Raw genomic sequence first — 23,148 nt, 5'->3', positions numbered from 1 at the left:
GGATTATCCATATAATCAGAAATTAACGATAATGTTTGGCTTTTTTAAGAAAATTAAAAATAAATGTCGAAATCGATTTAAGTAAAAGTATCGTTTCATCACTAGATTGTAAAGTTTGTGTGTTTGTGTGTTTGTGTGTGTGTGTGTTTGTGTGTTTGTGTGTGTGTGTGTGTTTGTGTGTGTGTGTGTGTGTGTGTGTGTGTGTTTGTGTGTGTGTGTGTGTGTGTGTGTCTGTGTGTATATTTTTTAAAGGGAAAGTTCGAAATCGAATAAATTAAAAGAAGCTTACTTAATCAGAGTTAAGTTTCAAGATTAAAAAAAACATTTTAAAAATATAAACATAAATTATAAAAGTTGTCTGTTTTACATGCATTATGTCTTTTAGTTTAGGCCTTTCAATAGTTATCTCCCTTGGCCGATCATTTTTCTTATAGAGTTTCCCCTGACTCGACACCGGCAGGTTGACCGGTGTTTTGTTCCCTAATTGTAGTCAGTAGCCTTTCTAGACCCACATGTCTTTGTCTTTTATCTTCTGTTGTCCTTCGCCATTTTAAGTCATCTCCGGTAAGAAACATTATATATCTCCTTCTTAAAGACACTTTTTAATATTTTTAAACGTTATTTTTTTATATTATTTCATCTTAACTACGAACTTTGTTAATTTTCTTTACCCACATATCCGACCCCCTTACTTCTAGCTGTGTTGTACTGTTGTTCATTTCCTTACGCATACGACTCCCCATTCAACCTTCTTATAACTTCTCGATTCTTATCTTTTCTCTTTGTGTTCTCAACAATGTTTTTTTTTTTCGTTTTTTTATTTTTTTATTTCTTTCAATTTTTTAACTTTCTGTGTTTCTGTGTTTTTTCTTTCAGTTTGCTTTTCTTTTTTATCGTTTTGACTCTCAATATGCGTTAATTTAATTTTTCGCTTAAAAACATATTTAAAGAAATATAGACAACTTACAATAATCATAAAAGATTTTTCTTTTTTAATAGTTGTGTATTTTGCTAAACATATATAAATATATAAGGGTTAAAATATAAACAAATCGAACTTATTATTACGAGGGGAGATAATAACTTCCGGTGAATGCTGGAAAAAATATCTAGTAAATCAAATGACGTTTATTTATTTATTTGTCATTTCATTTAACTTAATATGAAAATATTTTATCGTGGTTTATGATTTATTTATTTTTGTCATTTCATTTAACTTAAGGCCGTTGATATTCGCAGCCGGCGGCGGCTATTCTAAAATGCTATTCGCAGCCGGTCGCATCAGCTGACCGGAAGTGACGTCAGACAAATCTTAAGTAAATTCTTGGCTAGAATTGTAAAAATAATTTGTTTTCTTTTGTAATAGAATTTAACAATTTCTTTCATTTTGAGCTGCTTTTTTCTCCCGTTTATTTTTGTTTTCTACAATTAATAAACCAGTTTACAAGTAAAAAATAAGTTGTTTTAATTTTTAATTACCAACACAGTGGCGAATTTAATTTTTCTCTCTCCCATTTTTTTATTCTGAGCGGAGAATTTAACATGTCTTTTCATTTTAATTATTTGTTTTAATTTTTCATTACTAACACAGCGGAGAATTTGGGGTACTCATGCAGAGAACGGCATGGGCGTGGCTTATCACTTGCTCAGTTGCGAAATATTTTTGTTTTTAGTAAATAATTTGTGTTTTTTGGCAAAGTTTATTTTTGTGGTAAATAATACATAGCTTACCTGAGTGTAGCTGCCGGAGGTGAGGATGGTCTTCCAACAATCAAGAAGCATTGTGGTTATTTATGCTAATAGAGTAAGGTAAATTGTTATAAAAACCTTCCTCCTTTGTGAAGAGTCTTCATTATTCTTTTTATGTTACTGTGGTTACAAGACCTGAGAAGAAGGTCGCGAAGAAGATTGTATTTTTTTCGCAACCTCACTTCAGGTTAGCTACTCTTAGTTATATGACTTTTTTTTTCCAACAATTTGCGAAAAAAATACATTAGTTCAACACAATTTCTTACAGAACTTTGAGTCATTAGTAACAGCAATTAGTGACAACTCTGGAAATTGTTCGATTACCCGTACAAGGATATGGAGACCTCTGATACTTCAACTGGGGCAGATTCCAGGGAGCGACACCGTAACCAGATTTCCATTCTGAAGATGAAAATCAAGGGTAGGCTTCGTTTGTCCCGTGGCCCAGAGATCACTCCTGCTGTATTTTCTGTATTCCACAGGGAAATTTTGGAATATATCAACGAAGTTGAAATCTCCATCTGCAAGTTGCAACTTTCCTGTGTCTCTGAAGAGGAAAGAGAACTTATGGAGTCCGATTGGCTAAGTTACCAGCTGAGTTTACGGAAGGAATTAGAAGATCTCTCACTCTTGTTACATCCTCCAGAGGCTAGTGGCTATTCGGAGCGACCTTCCCTTCCATATACGCCTGGACCTTCTACGGATAGAGCTAATTCATCATTCACTGTTAGACTACCTCAAGTTCAAATCACTGGACCAACGTTCAGTGGTCGTGAAATGGAAAACGATAGAATGAGTTTTTACAATTTCTTATCTCGATTTGAAAATTGTGCAGCAGGCATGGCAAATGACGCAGAAAAGTTAAACTTTTTAAAATGCTCGCTGTCTGGGAGACCTCTGCTGCTGATTAATCACTTAAGTTGCATCAATTCCAATTATCAGCAAGCACTGGCAGTATTGAAACGAGAATATTTAGATGTGAGTGACATCATTGATAAGATATTCCAAGATATTATCGATTTCTCCCCCAAGGGGGAAAATTCTTATGAGGATCTTGGTAGTTTCATCTGCAGAACAGCTTCCATTCTGGAAGAACTGGCCAGCTCTCTCGATTGTGATTTCTCTGAGGATGGTTCTGCAGAGGCCCGATTAATGGCCAAAATACTTTTTTTGAAATTTCCGAGAGCATTAAAGGGAGAGCTTATACAGTTATGTGGCTCTAGAATTCCTTCTCTGTCTGTTTTAATGCGAGACACCAGTGAGGCTATTAAACGCTTGCTAATTAAAGGCGGTGGGTTGCCTGATTCTTCGGATATCCATCGAAACAATTCTCGGGTAACCGTTTCAAAATCTAGAGCCACTACAACTAGAGATGTTTCTTTCCGCATAGATTCAGATTGTCAGGCTCCTTCTGGTTACTCGAGTAAACTACCTCCTCTGATTTGTGTTACCTTCGGTCGAGGAGGAAGAACCATCTCTGTAAACTGCCTATTGGATACTGGCAGTGGCAGAACGTATTTGTCTGGTGATGTCTTGCACTCCTTGGGTTCCTTGAGTTCTGACGGTTTGGAGTGTCATTTGAGGCTGACTACACTTCTCGGAGAATGTGAGCAAGTATACAGAGAGGTGAAATTGGATGTGGACTTGGGGTCTGGTCATGTGGGGCACTTTCCGGTACTGGTTGCCAACTCATTGGACCTATCCTTATATCTAAAAAATTGGCATTTGCTGTTGGAGGAGTTCAAGCGAACTGGATGTTCTCTGGCTGGGCAATTTGAATCTGGCACTGATGCGGTGGCTATAAGTGGAATTATGGGTCTGGATCTGGTGCAACATTTGGGCCCCTTACAGTTGGTGCCTTGTTTGGGGGGTCGGGCTTTCTCTGTTCCTGCTGGTTTGATTCCCTTTGGTAAGGTGGACACTTTTTTTTCTACAAATCCTGCCCCTATTTCAAGAGATTATACGTGGTTCAGTGCAGTGATGGAGAATACTCCCCAAGTGGAATCATCGCATGTTTGCTTCATCCTGGAAGCCGACCCTACCTATGCGGACTCCTGGGTGGATGTCTTTCCCTCTAGCGATGTGGAAAGAGGATTAGAGAAAATGTTCAGCATTGAGTCATTGGGCATTCAGGACAGAGAAGAGATTTCAGGATATGATCAGGGTATGATTCGGCAGTTCCAGGAATCTATAATATTCAGGGATGGTAAATATCATGTGCAATTACCCTGGCATGCAGATAAGCTGGCTCTGGTTCCTTCCAATCATGCTATTGCTTTGCACGTTTTGGATCGTGTGGTCAGGAGCCTGGAGAAGAAGGGGCTGTACCAGGAGTATGTAGATGTATTCCTTCAGCAGCTACAAGAGGGTATCATAGAGGAAATACAGGTGGATCCTCAAAATTTTGTGGATTATGTATGGGTGCCTCATCGGCCAGTTTTCAAGACGGATCCGGCAGCTACTACTACAATCAGGCCTGTATTTAACTGTAGCTTGAAGGTCGGTAACTCTGCCTCTCTTAACGAGGCTGCATACTCTGGTGTGAATATGACAGGAGATATGTTGGACCTGTTGATGTCTTTTAGATCGAATAAGTTTGTCTTGATTGCAGACATCAGGAAAGCTTTCTTGATGGTTCGCCTTGCACTGGAGGCAGACAAGAACAGGTTCTGTTTTTTTGTGAAGGATGGTGATCGCCTTCGATGTTTCCGTTATGCCACATTGATTTTCGGGTTCACCTCGAGTCCCTTTATATTGAGAAGTATCTTGAAGTTTCATGCAGCCCAATATCCCTTTGATGAATGTCGAGTTGCGATGGGGAACCAATTCTATGTCGACAACTTGATGGTTACTGAGTCTGACCCAGCAAAGCTTGTAAGGCTGTATTCCCAGGTTAGGAGGCGGTTGCAGGAAGGTGGATTTGTGGTGCAGTCCTGTAACTCAAACTGCGACAGCCTTAGGGAGGAGATGAGGAAAGATGGTACATTGAGTACTCATGAGGCCGGATGGGAGATGGTGCTCGGGTACCGGTATGATCCTATTTCAGAAAAGCTCCGCACTGCTCCTGTTAAGTGTGATCCGAGTGCATCTACTAAGAGGCGAATCCTTTCGGAATCGGCAAAGGTATTTGATCCCTTATCTCTTTGCCTGCCTGTGACTATAAGGAGTAGGATTTTGGTGGGAGAATTATGGAAGCGGGGCATGCAATGGGATGATGAAGTCTCTCCAGAGTTTCAGTCTTCTTGGAGGAACCTGGCAGAAGACTTATCTAAATTGAGTGACATGCATTTCTGCAGACAGGCCCATGACGGGAACCGAACTGGAGAGTTATACCTGTTTTGTGACGCTTTTAAAGAAGCATATGGATTTGCAGCCTACTATGTTCAGGACACCAATTCTGCATTGATCTTTGCCAAAGCACGAGTGGCTCCAGTGAAGGATAAGACATTACCAACTTTAGAACTAATGGCGTTGTTTCTTGCTCTGAAGTGTTTGCCCACTATCTTGGTAGGATGCAAGGGTGTCCGCCCTTCTAGGTTGTGTGTGGTAACAGATGCACAAGTAGTATTGTCATGGATTTTATCAGAAACAATGACTAGTAAAAGCATCTTTGCTAGAAACAGGTTAAAGGATGTGCTGCTAATGAGCTTGGATTTGGAAACGAATTACGGCATCAGGCCGACCTTTAGGTATGTTTCTACTACCGAAAACCCGGCTGACTTGATCACTCGTGGATTAACGATAAGGAAGTTCCGAGACAACTTTGACTTTTGGTACCATGGCCCTTCTTGGTTGCGCGGTGGGGTCTTGACTTGGCCGGAGCAGGAGTTGCCCTGTCTTGATGATAGGTGCCAGCAGATTGTTCGTTCATCAACAAATTTTGCGGTGATTGTGGATGAGGAGTGTGCTTCGGTGATCTCCATGCGCCGGTTCTCTACGTTTACCCGTTTGTTGAGGGTAACTTCTTTAGTCTTCCGATTCATCGGCTTGATGAGGAAAAGGGAAGACAACTACAACAAGAAAGCCGCAATTTACTTAATAAAATGTTCGCAACAGCAGGAATTTATGGCTGAATTGAATTACCTGCGGAATCCTATGGTAAGGCCTGCACCTAATCGTGTTCGAGCACTAGATCTTTTTCTTGATCAGGAAGGGTTGATCCGCTCGCATGGACGGCTGGACAGGTCTTCTCAGTTCTCTTATGAAGTTAAGAATCCCTTGTTGCTGGGCAAGAATCATCACCTGACCCGACTTATAATATTAGACTGCCATCTTAAATGTTCCCATCTGGGTACAGAATCAACCTTAACGGAATTGAGATGTCAAGGATACTGGGTGCCTCAAGGGAGGCAGGCAGTCAAAAATGCCCTGAATTCCTGCACAAGGCGTAAAAGATACAATTCTAGGCCGGTACTGCCTGAGAACATGGCCAATCTACCAACTTCTCGTGTCGAATTTGAGGTTCCTTATAGGAATACTGGAGTGGACTTCACAGGACATTTTTGGGTGAAGGAGGGTAACAGTGAGAAAAAAATGTATCTGTTGTTGTTCACTTGTTTGAGTGTAAGAGCAGTGCATATAGAGGTGGTGCCTGACATGAGTATATTGTCCTTTTTTCAGGCTCTAGTCAGATTTACTAATGCACATGGTGTTCCAGAGTCAATTCTCAGCGACAACGCAAAAACCTTTCTGGGTAGTGGAAGCTGTTTAAGCGCCTTTGTCTTCTCCAGGACTACCAGGCCAAATTTGGGTCATGTAACATTAAGTGGGAGACAATTCCTCTATTTTCCCCCTGGGTTGGAGGTGTATGGGAGCGTAGCATCAAGACTTTAAAATCTTGCCTATACAAGGTTATTGGTAGGGGTAAGGTAGATTATTATACCTTCCTAACTATTGTCTCAGATATTCAGCGGGCTGTAAACAACAGGCCCCTTACTTATCAAGAGTCCGCTGACAGGCAACCAATGATTATCACACCCAATATGTTTATTAGACCCCATAAAAGCCCTGGTCTATTGGTACCGTTGGGAAGAGATGATCTCTCCACCATGGTTCCTCCCAGCCGGAGAAGGTTGATCGAGACGATTGGATTACGAAATGAATGGTTGTCAAGATTTAGAGAACTGTGGTACAAGGAGTACCTCCTGGATCTTAGAGGAAGGATGCCAGGAAGATCTCGGATACCATTTCAGAATCGCATTAAAAGAAATGATGTAGTCTTGGTCAAGAGCCCTTTAAAACCACGACCCTTTTGGATGTTGGGTACTATACTTGAGGTTCTCCCAGGAAAAGATGGAGTGGTGAGGACAGCTCGTGTCAGACAGGGCGACGGTGTGGTGAACGTCCATTCACTGAAGAATTTATATCCAATAGAAATTTCACAATCTGATGATGATCTTGGGGAAAGTGAACCAAATCAGGCGGGTGCATCCTCGCCTGTTGCTGCAGGTAGCAGTCAAAACCAGGAATCCTCTAGTTCATTTTCGGAAGGAGATGGCACCATTTGGTTGTGTCCTGCCTGCAATAGACCTCCAGGGAACCAAGATATGATATGCTGCGATTCCTGTGATGAGTGGTATCATTTTGAGTGTGTTGGAATTGACTTGGCTCCACCCACTAGACAGAAATGGTACTGCAGTGATTGTGCACCTCAAAGGAGACGAAGGGGTAGACCTAGTCTGTTACCCGATCAATAGAAGTAGTCTTGGGTAGGACTATAAACTACAACCGACAGCGGGGCCTAGGCTAAGGGACAGAATGAGGGTACCCTGAACCACTGTTACCTCCAGGTGGCCCTTGACTGAGGCCTAGCACCTGTTAGTCCCCCTGCAGGGTCACGCCAACTTAGTTTTTTTTATGAAGATATATATATATATATAAATAAAATGCACTTTTCTTTTCTTTTTTTTTCTTTTGTTGGGAGAGTGTGGTAAATAATACATAGCTTACCTGAGTGTAGCTGCCGGAGGTGAGGATGGTCTTCCAACAATCAAGAAGAACAATAGCATTGTGGTTATTTATGCTAATAGAGTAAGGTAAATTGTTATAAAAACCTTCCTCCTTTGTGAAGAGTCTTCATTATTCTTTTTATGTTACTGTGGTTACAAGACCTGAGAAGAAGGTCGCGAAGAAGAATGTATTTTTTTCGCAACCTCACTTCAGTTTAGCTACTCTTAGTTATATGACTTTTTTTTCCAACATTTTTAATAAAATTAGCGTATTTACTAATATTTTTGAACCGCGATATTACCATTCTTTCATAACACCGATCACTTTAGTCCTGCCTTCTTACACAGGTTTTCGGGTCGCTGACAACGAATCTGATAATCAACCTCACAGCAAATTTACCGTTTAGATGGTATTAACCCCTGGAGACTGGCTCTACCTGTCGCCATTTTACAGGCTTCGTTGCCCGTCCGCTAGGTGTATCAGAATTTTAGGCAGAATGTTTGACACTCCCAACAAAAAACTGCGAATAAAATATATAAAACTCGTAATTTCTGTTTTTAAAGTGGGTTGTTTATTTTCCTTATGAAATATACTTCCAAAATAAACTATTACAGTCGTTTAAAACATAATAGAAGTATTATTTTTTATTTTTTTAAAAACAATGTTTACAAAATGTCTAAGCGCGTTTCTCCGATGTTACAAGCAGCCATTTTTTTACGTATACAAATACATTGATTTTTACGAGTTCACTTTTTTTTAACTTTTTTAACTTTAAAAATCGATCTAAATTTTTCTATTAGTTCAATTTTTACGTAATTTTCAGGTTCAATGTGAAATTTTATGCTCTTTTCAATAAAGTGAATATAAATTTCTGGTAAGGTTTTTTTTTTATAATTTTGAGATCAATACCGTCGACTCGACAACTTCCGGTTTCGCCGCCGGCCGGCTGCGAATAGCATTTTAGAATAGCCGCAGCCGGCTGCGAATAGTCACTTCGTAACTTAATATGAAAATATTTTATCATGGTTTATTATTTATTTTTTTGTCATTTCATTTAACTTAATATGAAAATATTTTATCGTGGTTTATTATTTATTTTTTTGTCATTTCATTTAACTTAATATGAAAATATTTTATCGTGGTTTATTATTTATTTTTTTTGTCATTTCATTTAACTTAATATGAAAATATTTTATCGTGGTTTATTATTTACTTTTTTGTCATTTCATTTAACTTAATATGAAAATATTTTATCGTGGTTTATTATTTTTTTTGTCATTTCATTTAACTTAAGATGAAAATATTTTATTGTGGTTTATTATTATTTTTTTTTTTTTGTCATTTCATATAACTTAATATGAAAATATTTTATCGTGGTTTATTATTTATTTTTTTTTTTTTGTCATTTCATTTAACTTAATATGAAAATATTTTATCGTGGTTTATTATTTATTTTTTTTTTTGTCATTTCATTTAACTTAATATGAAAATATTTTATCGTGGTTTATTATTTATTTTTTGTCATTTCATTTAACTTAATATGAAAATCGATAATAAACTTTAAAATACCAATTATTGAATGGATTTTATTATTTCCTTTTCTTTAAAAATTCAGTTTTATTTTTATGGATACATGTGTCCAGTGACACCGATATGATGACTAAAATCGCAAATTATTGTCTTTTTAAATTAAAAATAACGCATGAATTTCTATTTGTTTTTATATAAAAACTAGCAAGACCACCCAGCGTTGCTCAGGACCGTATAAGACAATGAGAAAAATTTTGAACATACCTGTTATTTTTTAGGATAGAATATTTGGATGCCTATGTATCATTTGCCATCTAGAGCAAAAGCATATTTTACCTACCCTAGGACTGGTATTATATGTATGAAATAATTGTACCTTCCCTAGGACAGGACATTTACAACACGTATATGGATAAAAATTCCTTACCTAGGACGAGTAATATACAACACATATTGAAAATAATTTTAATTCTTTTCTGTTGTGCTAACGTTTCTGTGTCACAGGTAGAAGTTTGTTTTTACATCAGAGTGCTATAGTGAAGAAGCTCCTTATGTCTTTTATAAATGTTATACTACTCGAATGTATTACATGATTTTTGGTTTTGATAACTATTGTAGGTCACATGTAAGATGTTCTTTGGTTTTCATATCAGTACTATACTGTACAAGTACCTTATTTCCTGGGTAGGATACTGCACAAGTACATTTTTTCTAATTTTAAAATGAAAGAACTCGATACTTTTAAGAAATTTTCTGTTGTGTTGAATTTTCTGTGCGTCTAGTGTAAGAATTTGTTTTATTTTTTCATCTGGATGCTATAGTGAAGAAGCACGTTATTTTTCATTTAAAAGTCATACTACCCAAATATATAACGTGATTTTTGGTTTAAATAACTTTTATGCACGTTACAGGTAGGATTTTCTTTGTTTTTCATACGAGTACTATTCTGAACAAGTACCTTATTTCTTGGGTAGGATAATGTACAAGTACGTCATTTCTAAGATATAGCTGAAACTACTCGATAATTTACATAATTTCTGTTGTGCTAACTTTTCCGTATGTCACAGGTGAGAGTTTGTTTTTACATCAGAGTGCTATAGTAAAGAAGGACCTTATTTCTTATATGAATGAAATACTACTCGAATATATTACAGGAACATTACGATAAGCAGTATTCATTTAATATTTTCACAAAAAATATGTAATGTGGTTTTAATGATTAAAATTATCAAAGAAATTTTGCTTACATGATTTATTGATCGTTTTTCTCTCAGAAAATATTCACATTCATTTCAAGTCACATGTGACATTCTGTTCATAAAAATTAATATTTCTTACAAATAAATAAATGTTATTTCATCTTAATAAAGTGATTTCGAGTTCTTTGTCAAGTGTCGTTATTTTCCAGAGTTATTTCTATATTTTTATTTTATCTATGTGAGGATCTGCCTTGGTGGACACCTATTAATCGGTGATCTCGTTAAATTTACTTTAAACGGTCCTGTAGATACTCTACTACTTTCGACTTCAAGAGATTCCTGCACCTGTAACCTCGGTCTTAAAAATTAATAGATCACAATTATGAATGGCTGAACACAGAGTCAATTCAGTAGAAGTTAGTGACTCCACAGTCAGTTTCTACAAATTTGCACCACGTCCATGAGTTCTATAGGGTCAGAATTTTTAAAAAGTCGTTATACATTTTGTACATTCATCTTAGTTTATTTTAATCAGTTAATATGCATGTTACGTTTGTACAGTGATAACGTCACCAGCTTTGAATGTTACAGTTTTGATTTTGGTTTCGATTCTAGCTGATGACACCCAAATACGTTTTTTATTATTTTTCACAACTCTATAATCATATATACAAAATCTGGACAAATTTAAAATATCATATTTAAGGACTTGGCAAAGCCTCGCCTTCCCCCACTAGGTATAAAATACAATCGACTTTCTTACATTCTGGGGCTTCTGTAGAACTTATGTGCGACGTGTTGTCTGTTGTTTATTGTGCAATGCTAGATCTGTTACGAAACCCTCACTTAGGGGAAGAGGCTAATAAAACTATCCTTTTTCTAAATTCAATATCTTAAGACTTTACTAATTATCTTTGAAGCTGCCATAAAAATATTTTTCATTATAAACCTTTTCACGTGTAATTTTTTCCAATATAGAGATTAACTTTAGACTTAAATCTTTCAAACACAATCAAGACATAAAAATATAAGACGGCTTTCTAAACTATGTTCAGTTTCCGCCATTAAAATGCATGTACCATACAACGAATTACAGAATTAATAATGATGAAACTTGTAATCTGTTCTCTCTCATGTAAATATGAAAATATCAAATAAAATAATACTAATTTTATCCGTGATATTCACCAACTAGAAATGATTTCTTTTTTTAATTTTTCCATTCAATTTTGTTTTCTGCGAACTTGCTCTTCCGTTCGTCATCTTGAATTTTAAGTTGAGCTTGTAAAGTCAATCACATTTGAAAAATCGTTTCATTTATAAAAGCAGATAAAGTTAATCGAAAGCAGATTATAAAACAAAAACGTAAGTATTACTACATGAATTTAGTATCGACTTTATCGCATTTGCAGAATAAGTTAAAAATGTAAGGGAGATAACTACATTTACTCATGAAAATGTTGGTTGTTATTATTTTCGCTATCGATGATTTTTTGTTTTCAATACTGACAAAAAAAGATAACTTCTTTATCGTTTACCAAAGAAAAAAATAATTTTATAAATTTTAAATGTTTTTTTTAACTGTTTCACAAGTTTAAAGTAAAAAAAAACAACTTTTTTTCCCTTTTTTTTTTAGCGCATTATTTTATAGTTTTTTGGGTGTGCTAAAAACGAATATATACTTCAAAAGTTGCGCAGCGAATTATTTTTCATGATATGAGAAAATTACTTTTTCAAAAAGTGGGGATCAGTTTTTCATATAAATTTAATGTAATATAAGCACCCACTTTCTGGCCACATGGTTATACTTTGTTTTATTTGTTTTGTTGGCCTGCCTTAAAGCCGTTTTGGTAAATTTTTATTTATTTTTCATCTTAACAATCATCTTTAACATTACAACTTCGATAGGTTTTTGAGTATGCTGAAAACGAATATCGCATTTAAATTTCCTGCAAACAAGTATCTGGATATTAAACAATGTAATCCTTTGTCATCAGTGGTGGCCAATTAAGTATGCACTTGCACATACAGAATTGGCCACCACCGATAACATAATGAATTACATTGCTTTATATTTGGAAAACTACTTGTTCATGGCAAATATATGTGCGAATTTGCATGGTGGCCATCAATTGGGTGCTCATTTTACGTTTAATGTATAGTTAAATGTGATCCTCACTTTTTGAAAAAGTAAAGTTTTCATATCATTAAAACTATTTCTCTCCACCATCTTTTGAAGTATATATTCGTTTTCAGCACTCTCGAAAACTTATAAAAGTTGTCATTGAAAAGGATTTTGGGTGTTCAGAAATATTCTAGATATTGACCAACACAATAAACCTTACACATAGCTTTGACTGAATTAAAAAAAAATAATCATGATTCTTAAACAAATTACAATGTTAAGGTTCCGAATTCTTTGTATTATTTAGATTATTAAGATAATTGTTCTCATCTTGAGTGTTATTTATTATGCAAACATTGTAATTAAAATTAAATTTAAACTATTTTGTATTTTTAGGAACATTAAGTGTGATAGAAGAAACTATTGGAATTCTTATTAATGAGGTTTTCATAACTGGATGTTCTGCATTTGTCATGTGCTCAGCTTCATTTAGAAATTACCTTTTATTTAGTAAGCTAGAAAAGAAGTTTAGTTTTAGCAGCAATCAGCACAGCTTATAAAGCAAATATTCAAAATCTGAAACCCTGAGGTGTTGCTGATGTTGCTATAGATCTAATGCTTTCCACCTAGCCTTGAGGCGCTGCTTTTGTATAAAAATAACTGAATTCTTTCAATTCTTAATTTATTGTTGTTTCACGACGTTTCGTCCAACTATTCCTCTGGCCTTTGTCAGATGGTAACCGCGACGGGATAGGAACTCCGAATCTCCTGACTGCATTCTCAGCAATTACAGCCATTCATAGTTGTTGTTGTCTCACCACGGTTTTGGCCAAGTAAGCCACTGGCCGGCTTTGGGTAGGATTAAAATCAGTATCTTCAGACAATTCTCACCTGGAACTGTAGAGATTCAACATCTCTATCCACTGTGCCACGGGCCCCGAAAGGCGATCAAGGTTGGATGTTTTTGGTCTTAGATGAGGATAATATTCTGCAATAAATAAATTTATAAATAAAACTCATCTCAGTAATGAATTCCAATTCATTAATATATATTTCAATTATCACAGATAAAATATAAATGTGATTAATCCCTCAGTGTTAATAGTAGGGTTTATGGCTCAGTAGTAGAGCACCTGGTTATGCTATGGTTAGAGTACTTGGTAAAATTCAATTGTAAGTTACATACTCCTAAACATTGAAGTTTCAGTCCTCAGTGAGATTTAAAATAGAATTTCAAAATTTGTAGGACTTTTGAATGAAACCCTTTGTTTAGTACATGAGAGTAAGATGGTCTTGGGTTGTTAGCGATAACTGGACCAAGTGTCAAAACAACAAACTCTTTCTAATTATACCTATACTAAAAGAACTACTAAATCTCAGAAAATCATGCAAAGAAGAAGTAGTCTAACCACGTACCTGGATAGGACATACTGTTATATAGTGGGGGTCTTTTTAAGATGACGAATATTGTATAGTTGAGTGTTCATATTGGAGAGATATATCGGGTACATTTTAAAGCGAAGCGGGAACATATAATACACGATGAGAGGGGGAGAGAAGAGAGACATTTATACTTTTTCCTGTTCGTGGATTCTTCTTAACACAAATATTAGAGAGGAGAGTTATCAGTTCTTATGGCACAGTAGAGGACAGTCATTACTTATGATAGAGAGTGTGACACATAGATGAGTTATACACAAAGTTCATTAAAACGATGAGTTATAAACAAAGTTCATTAAAACGATGAGTGGAACAATGTCCATATAAAATGATTTCACATTACTTTTGTTGTAGAAAGACGACACAAGACGGCTGTTACAAAATATGATTTGTTCTTTTATTACATTCGACCGGTTGCAATGCTGATAACATCCAAGAATTCAAAGTCCACTATATGATTAAAACTTCCTCCTTCGCTTCCGAAGGGACCCTTCTCTGACTATGTCAGCTCTGTTTCCTATCTTCGTCTCCAACTCTATCTCCCGTCCATCTGTTAATCTCACTAAAACTAGCAAACTATATTGAGAATTCAGTTTCTGCTATGACGTCATGCATGTGCCCAAAAAACGTGATCGAACCCACGTGGCCTGAACATGCATGGTTAGCACATGTTTACCCATTTCTGCAAAGAATACTTACTAACCTATTTTTTCCTTATTTTTCAACATATTTAAATTTCATTGTTCTTTATTTTCTATCTGACCTTTTTCTAATTCAGTTTTCATAAAAAGAATTGGACAATCAAAATTCCTTTTAAACAAACATCTCTAAACTATTTTATGTTAAATTTAACAATGCGAAATTCTATTTCTGAACATTGCTTACAAGGTCTATCTAATCTCATTTTTACTCATCTAATGTTTTTCTTACAAGAAAAGGAAACATTTTCTTGTAACAACACATAACTCATTCTACATTCAAAAAGTGAGGAACCTTCCAAATGTATACCATATAACAAACCTTATACAGTGAAACACCTTTTACTTGACTGCTATGACCTCACACAAATCCGTCAACACTACTACAAGGCCACAAACTTAAAAGAATTTTTCGTAAAAGAAAACCCTAAAACACTAAAACCATTCTAAATTTCCTAAAAAGTACAAACGTTTACCACAAAATATAAATGCCATCAAAAAAACTATTCCAAAACATTACAAAAATATACCCAGCGAAAATCGACTCCAAATGTACCCCAACATTTTAAACCGTGTATACAGTATTAAATGACCCAAAGAATGTTAACCTTCTGGTTAAACAAATAAACATCAGAATTTTGTATAGATTTGTGCGTTCAAGAGAAAGATTGCCAAGTTCGACAAAATACAGCTGAATAAGATCAGAGGTAACATAGAAACGTTGTGAAAATAACATCAAAGATGAGAACAGTATTCTGAAGAATCCAAATAATGTGAATAATCCATACTCCTCTCTACAATGAATGAATGTAAAAAATTTTAGTTAAATATTCGAAAATAGAAACAAATTGATTTGTTAATCCACTAGTATTGATTAAAATTTTACTCATTTTATTTTCAATTTCATTAATAAGAAATGTGTCCGTTACAACTCTACTTTCAACCGAGTCATTGTTTGTTTCGTTCACCACACTCTTTTCTTCTATCTCTTCTTTTACACACGTCCGTTCACTTTAGTGACTAAAAATCGTCTGTCCTCCTGCTTTCCTTTCCTCGTTATTTATGGAATCAGGGTACGAGATTTTCTGAGATTCCACGAGACTTTTTTCAACATACATGCATGTGGGCACAATCTTGATTCTCAATTTGTGCTCTGCATGCACAAACGCGCAGCCGCTTTAACGGTAAGCCACTTCTTTCTCCACACTCCCCCCTGATCTCATGATCACAGAGACTGCAGGAGGGGTGGCGAAGGGGGACAGTACTGCTCTCATCATCGCGTGCGCTCTCATCCACTGCCTGATGGTCGGGGAAGGCTTCATTTCTGTGGAGGCTACTTATATCAGAGTCACTGCTTGATAGGGATGGTGCAAACCAAAGTGATAGCCCACTCGTCTCAGAGTCAGAGTCACTCTCTGTCCACTGGAGGTGGTACATGTGTCGCCGCCCATAGGTCCCTAACGTGACGGGGTATGCCATCAACCTGGACACACTGTTGACTCACCACATCGGTAACTGTGCCCCGTTTATACTTGTCAGTACATTGGTTTCCTGGCGGCTTCACCCAGACAGCATCCCCTTTGGCATATCGATTCCGTTCTATCTCAGTGGCCACAGTTGTATTGGGGTGGATTCCTTTTTCTCAGACACAGTACTGATAGATTGCGTTTGCAGGCGCCGTTCCTGGAGAGACACCATCCTTTGGCATGAGATTATACCAGTACACAGCTTCTGCGATGGTGCACTTCTTCCTGGCTGCAATTGTTTTGATGCTGCGATGGCTTCTCTCAGCTATACCATTGCCAGAAGGCACATAAGCGCATCTAAGCCGCAGTCGCACACCCCATTCTTGTAAGAACTGCCTCATCTGATGGCTGCAAAAGGCTGGGTCATTGTCCGTCAGCACTTCATCGGGTGCACCTCTTTCACAGAACACGGATGACAGCTGGCGAATAATGTTGAAAGAGTCCTGGCGCCTGAGGAGTCTCCAGACTGTGAAACGTGTAGGCCCACAATCGATGAGGGTAAGGAAGTGGTTACCGCCGTAGTGTGTGATGTACATGCCCACTCTCTGCCACTTACCACTCACTCCCAACTCCCCTTTCTTCCATCATAAGCGCAGACCTGATCAACACTACGTTCACGGTCAGGTCATACTCTGTGATGGTGTCAACCAAGGTGGCAAGCCGTGTTCGAATTAACATCCCACTCGATGCTTGTGTCGTCAGCCGTGCTCTTCCACTTAATGCATTGGTTATCCACCGATGAGTGCATACTGAGTCAGTCATGATATGTAGAACCTTGGCTTGCCATTGAAGCGCCAAGTTAATGCTCTTCAATGTGGCAACAAGTTCGACCAGGTTTATGTGTCTCAAATCATTCTCTGGCTGAAGCCAACAGGAATATTCAATAATGGAATTATTAACTGCAAGGGCAACTCCAAGGGCCAGTGAACTAGCATCCACCCAGACCGTGAACTCATTCCCACTGACACACCACTTTCCCTGAACGGGGTCATCACTGGTCACCCTGGACACAGTCTCTGTCAGCATGCTCCTTAGGGTGACATCATGTACTGCATCGTCCCATCCTGACGACATGGCTGTTGCACGTTTTTTTATGGCCGCCACGGCCACCCTGAGCCAACTGCACACAGGGAAATGGCCTACCATCTTTCCACAAAGCGAAAACACTGTTCATTGAGTGATGTTTGATGGAACTTTGGGGACGCGACTTCCTCTTCTCCAGTAAAGTCCCTCCTTGCTATTGCACACGTGCAGGCCGAGAACTTTTGCTCCATCGCACAGACGCTCTGGTTCCTTACATGTCAGTCCAAAGCTCTCAAAGTGCATTCTAACCGATTACGCTGACATGAGGCTCTCATTGACGAATATATCATCGATGTATGAGGATGTTGCCTGTTGCACTGCCTCATCTTGCTGCAGGATAGCATGCATGTCATAATGCCTGGAGCCACATTTAGACTGAACCCTAGCCTGGTTAGACAATATCGGGTTCCTCCAATTTCCACAGTCTGAAATGGCCACAATTTCTTCTCAATGCGTATTTTCAGATAGGCCCTGCATAGGTCCAGAGTTGTCGCGTTCAATCCCTGCTGTCGCCACTCCCTTAATTTGAGTGCACACACATCAGCCTTTGCCGTATAATGCATATGCTCCTCCAGTGAGGCACATTGGGACCATGCATTCCATGCGTTTCACCCCACTGAGCTGACATATTAATTCTGCTTTTTCCACCCATTCCTGCACAGGGGAATTAGTTTGGGGTCAAATCCTGACGTCATGCCAAAATAGCTTGTGCTCATTACAGCTCTACTTTCAACCAAGTCATTGTTTGTTTCGTTCACCACACTCTTTTCTTCTCCCTCTTCTTTTACACATGTCCATTCGCTTTAGTGACTAAACATCATCTGTCCTCCCGCTTTCCTATCCTCGTTATTTATGGAATCAGGGTACAAGATTCCACGAGACTTTTTTCCACATAAATGCATGCGGGCGCCATCTTGATTCTCAATTTGTGCTCTGCATGCACAAACGCGCAGCTACTTTAACGGTAAGCCACTTCTTTCTCCACATTTATATTTATAAAAATTTACATAATAAATTGAATTTTACTAAATTAACTATATTTTTTCAAATTTCTTTTATATTTTCAGAGTTTGCAAAAATGAAAAGAAATCCATAAATGGATAAGAAGGACCTTTCAAAATTGGTGATTTAAATAAGATTATTATAAAATTTCTTTATGTAAATTTTCTGAAGTCTAAATTTATTAGCATATCTCATCATACTAACCATTGCATATAATTTTTGTGGAATTAGATGCGAGCAAACATGGGGGACAAACCTCATTCTTGTGAAGTATGTGGTTCTTCTTTTGCATGGAAGTCGCATTTGTTGCGTCATATGAAAACACATACAGGAAACAAACCATATTCTTGTGAAATATGTGGTTCTTCTTTTGCATGGAAGGAAAGATTGTTGCGTCATATGAAAAGACATATGGGAAAGAAACCATATTCTTGTGAAGTATGTGTTTTTTCTTTTACACAGAAGTCAAGTTTGTTGAATCATATGAAAACACACACACGGGACAAACCACATTTTTGTGGAGTATGTGGTTCTTCTTTTGCACAAAAATCAAGTTTGTTGACTCATATGAAAACACATGCTGGAGAGAAACCACATTCTTGTGAAGTATGTGGTTCTTCTTTTGCACAAAAGTCAAGTTTGTTGAATCATATGAAAACACATACGGGGGACAACCACCATTTTTGTGAAGTATGTGGTTCTTCTTTTGCATGGAAGTCAAGTGTGTTGAATCATATGAAAACACATACGGGAGAAAAACCACATTCATGTGACGTATGTGGTTCTTCTTTTGCATGGAAGTCAAGTTTGTTGTATCATATGAAAACACATACGGGGGACAAACCACATTTTTGTGAAGTATGTGGTTCTTCTTTTGTAGAGAAGTCAACTTTGTTGCGTCATATGAAAACACATACGGGAGAGAAACCACATTCTTGTGAAATATGTAACTCTTCTTTTGCGGAGAAGTCAACTTTGTTGAATCATATGAAAACACATACAGGAGAGAAACCACATTCTTGTGAAGTATGTGGCTCCTCTTTTGCGAAGAAATCAACTTTGTTGAATCATATGAACACACATACGGGAGAAAAACCACATTCATGTGAAATATGTGGCTCTTCTTTTTCACAGAAGTCAACTTTGTTGCGTCATATAAAAACACATACGGGGGAGAAACCACACTCTTGTGAAATATGTGGCTCCTCTTTTGCAGATAAATCAACTTTGGTGCGTCATATGAAAACACATACTGGAGAAAAACCACATTCCTGTGTAATATGTGGTTCTTATTTTGCACAGAAGTCAAATTTGTTAAGTCACATGAAAACACATGGAAGACAAACAATATTCTTGTGAAGTATGTGGTTCTTCTTTGGCCAGGAAGTCAAGTCTGTTGAGTCATATGATATGGTTTGTTTGCAGAGACATTAAATTTTTTGACTCATGAAAACACATATTGGGGACAACCCACATTCTTGTAAAGTATGTGGTCTTTCCCCTGCCATAGATGTCAAATTTGTGAAGTCATATGAAAATACATAGGGCTATGGAAGAAGAACCTGAAGTCCTACCTAACTCATATTTCTGGTGAACCAAGTGCAAAAGAGATCCAAACAATTGCAGTTAAGGGAGCTTAAAGATACTAAAAAGAGCTCTCGGTTGGTTTTAATAAAAAGCAGGGCAATTTTGGCAGCTGGTTTGACTGCCCAATACCCATAATTACAATCGTCAAAGGAAGAAAATTTTTGAAAAAGAGAGCCAAAACCTAAATATCCAATGTAGTAGCAAATCCTGGGAACATGTACCTAAAAGAAAAGTCCAAAATAAGTCATACACTATCCGCTTTAATTACGAAATAACAAGTGTAGTTCGTGCAACAGAGAAGTGTGTTTGAGCCATTTGACATTTGCTAGAGTATGGCTACTATACAATGAAATACAATTGATAGTGTAAATATATCCACATCATCTGTAAAATGTTGAATATTGAATGCTGCAGCAAGTCCTGGGAACAACAGTTGGACATATACACCATAGACTATACGATTCCTATAGCTACATGCTTAGAAACAAAAGCTATTAAAGTTGACATAATAAAATGAGGCAAGAAGAGAAAGAATCAACCTTAGAAGTTCATTTCGCCAATATTATTTGGTTGAACAGAGAAAAATATAGCCAAATACCAGGGTTTTATGTTTGACATAGAAAAGAAACTGTAATCTTTAGAAAATCTGTATTCCAGTTATTATAGGAGGAACTTGAATTAGACAAAAAAATTTTAAACGACTACCTGGCAAATATACATGCTGAACCAAGTGCAAGAGAGATTTGCATAGAAGAAACATTTGTTGTGTCGGGTTAAAAAATATACTGAATTCAAAAGAACTAGAATGGAACATACAAATATCTATGTATCTCTTATAGAGTTTAAGTATGTGCCTCAGGTAGGGAGCACTTTGATTTCTGAGGACTTTGACTTGTCAGGTTTATTCGACACTCGGTTTTTAAAACTTCCAATCCCAAACTTCAACATTCTATTATCAGAACTTTTCAAGTTGTTTTCCAAACGTCCAAATCCACAAGACACCCTGTTGTTAAACCTATTAACTCCACAACTCGACATTCTGTTGTCAAAACTTCCAACTCCAAAACTCAACACTTTTCAAGTTTACTTGCACATGCCTACATACCTGGCACATTTTTTAAACTCATCCTCTATTCTGTACAAGTCTTTTTTTAATTCACCTGTTTCTTTTGCATAGAAATGTCGACATTCTGCATCGCTGTGATGAGCATTACACATAAAACCAATTGGATGTAGTGTTTCTCTTTATTTTTTATTACACAACCGACCTTTGCACCCATGCAAGCCAAGTTTCAATTTTCCCTACAAAATAAAATAAGAAAAACTAAAAAGCCACATTTTTGTATGTTGCTCTTCTCTGACGAGAGAAAATAATATGATCCTTTGATTTAGTTAATAATTTTTTTAAATAAATTTTTTATTCTCATGTAAATCTTTAAAATGAAAGAACATACAACTTTTATGCCAATTTCACGTCTTAACAGTTTTTTATGAAATCAGCTTTAGACAAACACGTGAACAACCATTTTAGTCCCTTCTTTCTATTTTTTGTTATACAACCGACCCTTTGAAGAACGCACACATTGCTAGCCAAGTAAGTTTTAATTTTTCCTACAAAGTAAAATAAGAAAAACTGAAAATATTTTTTGTAATGTAGCTCTTCTGTTTATATGAAATCAGCTTTAGACAAACATGCGAACACAAAATTGTACTCTTTTGAAATTTTGTGAATATCTGTCATCTGGTAATATGTTTCATTCACAAATGATAACATTTTGAAAAGTTAAAAACCATATTTTTGTATTCTTGTTATATGTGTGTGTGTTGGTATTCTTGTTATATGTGTGTGTTGGTATTCTTGCTATATGTGTGTGTGTTGATATTATTGTTATATGTGTGTGTGTTGGTATTATTGTTATATGTGTGTGTGTTGGTATTATTGTTATATGTGTGTGTGTTGGTATTATTGTTATATGTGTGTGTTGGTATTCTTGTTATATGTGTGTGTTGATATTGTTATATGTGTGTGTTGATATTGTTATATGTGTGTTTTGATATTCTTGTTATGTGTGAGTGTTTGTATTCTTGTTTTGTGTGTGTGCGTTGGTATTCTTGTTATATGTATGTGTGTTGGTATTCTTGTTTTATGTATGTGTGTTGGTATTCTTGTTATATGTGTGTGTTGGTATTCTTGTTATATGTGTGTGTTGGTATTCTTGTTATATGTGTGATGGTATTCTTGTTATATGTGTGTGTTGGTATCCTTGTTATATGTGTGTGTTGGTATTCTTGTTATATATGTGTGTTGGTATTATTGTTATATGTGTGGGTTTGTATTATTGTGTTAAAAATCTATTACATTCTCATGCAAAAACAATAGATAAGAATATGATACTTTTAAAAACCAAGTTTTTATTGTCGTGTAAATCTTTCAAATCACCCAAAAGTACATACAGCCTTTATGTTTCACGTTTTAACAGTTGTTTAGTTTTTCAGAATTTAATACATCTGAATAAAACGTTTTAAAAAAGTTTTATTTGATACATCTTAATAAAACATTTGAAGTTTTTAATTTTTTTAAATTTAATACATCTCAATATAACGTTTTAAATAATTTTAAATTTTTTCTTAAATTAATACATCCCAATAAAATGTTTTCACATTTTAAAAATGTTTTAAAATGTAATACATCTCAGTAAAACGTTTTAACAGTTTCTTATTTTTTAAATTGTTACATTCAATAAAACTATTTTATAACAAGTTTTATGTCTAAATATCTCCTTAAGGTTTTAGCCTTTTATCATAGTTGTTTTCATATATATGTTTATTGTGCATGATTATTTAAATACGAGGAACGTTCAATAAGTAATGATATTGACCCTCTTCCGTTTGTTCCTATTTACAATGCCTCCCCACAGGACAGAGTTAGACACCAGGGTCGTTTTTAATGTTGAGAAAAGGAACAAAAAGTAAAATTGTCTCAGTCGAGAAGGATTTCTCCTCCACTGACAAAGAACAAGAAATTGAAGTGCAGCATCTGAAGAACAGATACTACATTTTGATCTTGTCCCGAAGGCTAAGTATGCAACTTCCGTTTGTTCGATGTCGTAGAATGTATGCATATGCAATAATGTATACATATGCAATAGTGTATATGTCTATGGGTCATGTGACAAATTACAAACCTGAACTAATAGTTGTTCTTGATTTACAAGTGTTTTAAATTAATTAAGTGTGAAATGGACTCTGCCAAGTGTCAT

At 36.3% G+C, this 23,148-nt stretch overlaps 1 long non-coding RNA gene across 1 annotated transcript; it reads left to right on the top strand.

Moving 5' to 3' along the window:
* The first annotated feature begins 441 nt into the window (after positions 1 to 441).
* On the top strand, positions 442 to 22,649 carry LOC145274230 (uncharacterized). Its single transcript, XR_013866610.1, has 2 exons — positions 442 to 564; positions 18,367 to 22,649. It is a non-coding gene; the product is annotated as an uncharacterized LOC145274230 (long non-coding RNA).
* Positions 22,650 to 23,148: the final 499 nt, after the last annotated feature.

This window comes from Euprymna scolopes, unplaced genomic scaffold (assembly GCF_053919585.1).
Source record: "Euprymna scolopes isolate OS-2025 unplaced genomic scaffold, ASM5391958v1 sca29, whole genome shotgun sequence".
NCBI lineage: Eukaryota > Metazoa > Mollusca > Cephalopoda > Sepiida > Sepiolidae > Euprymna > Euprymna scolopes.
Note: the sequence above shows the minus strand (reverse complement) of the source record. Positions and strands in the feature narration are given on the sequence as shown.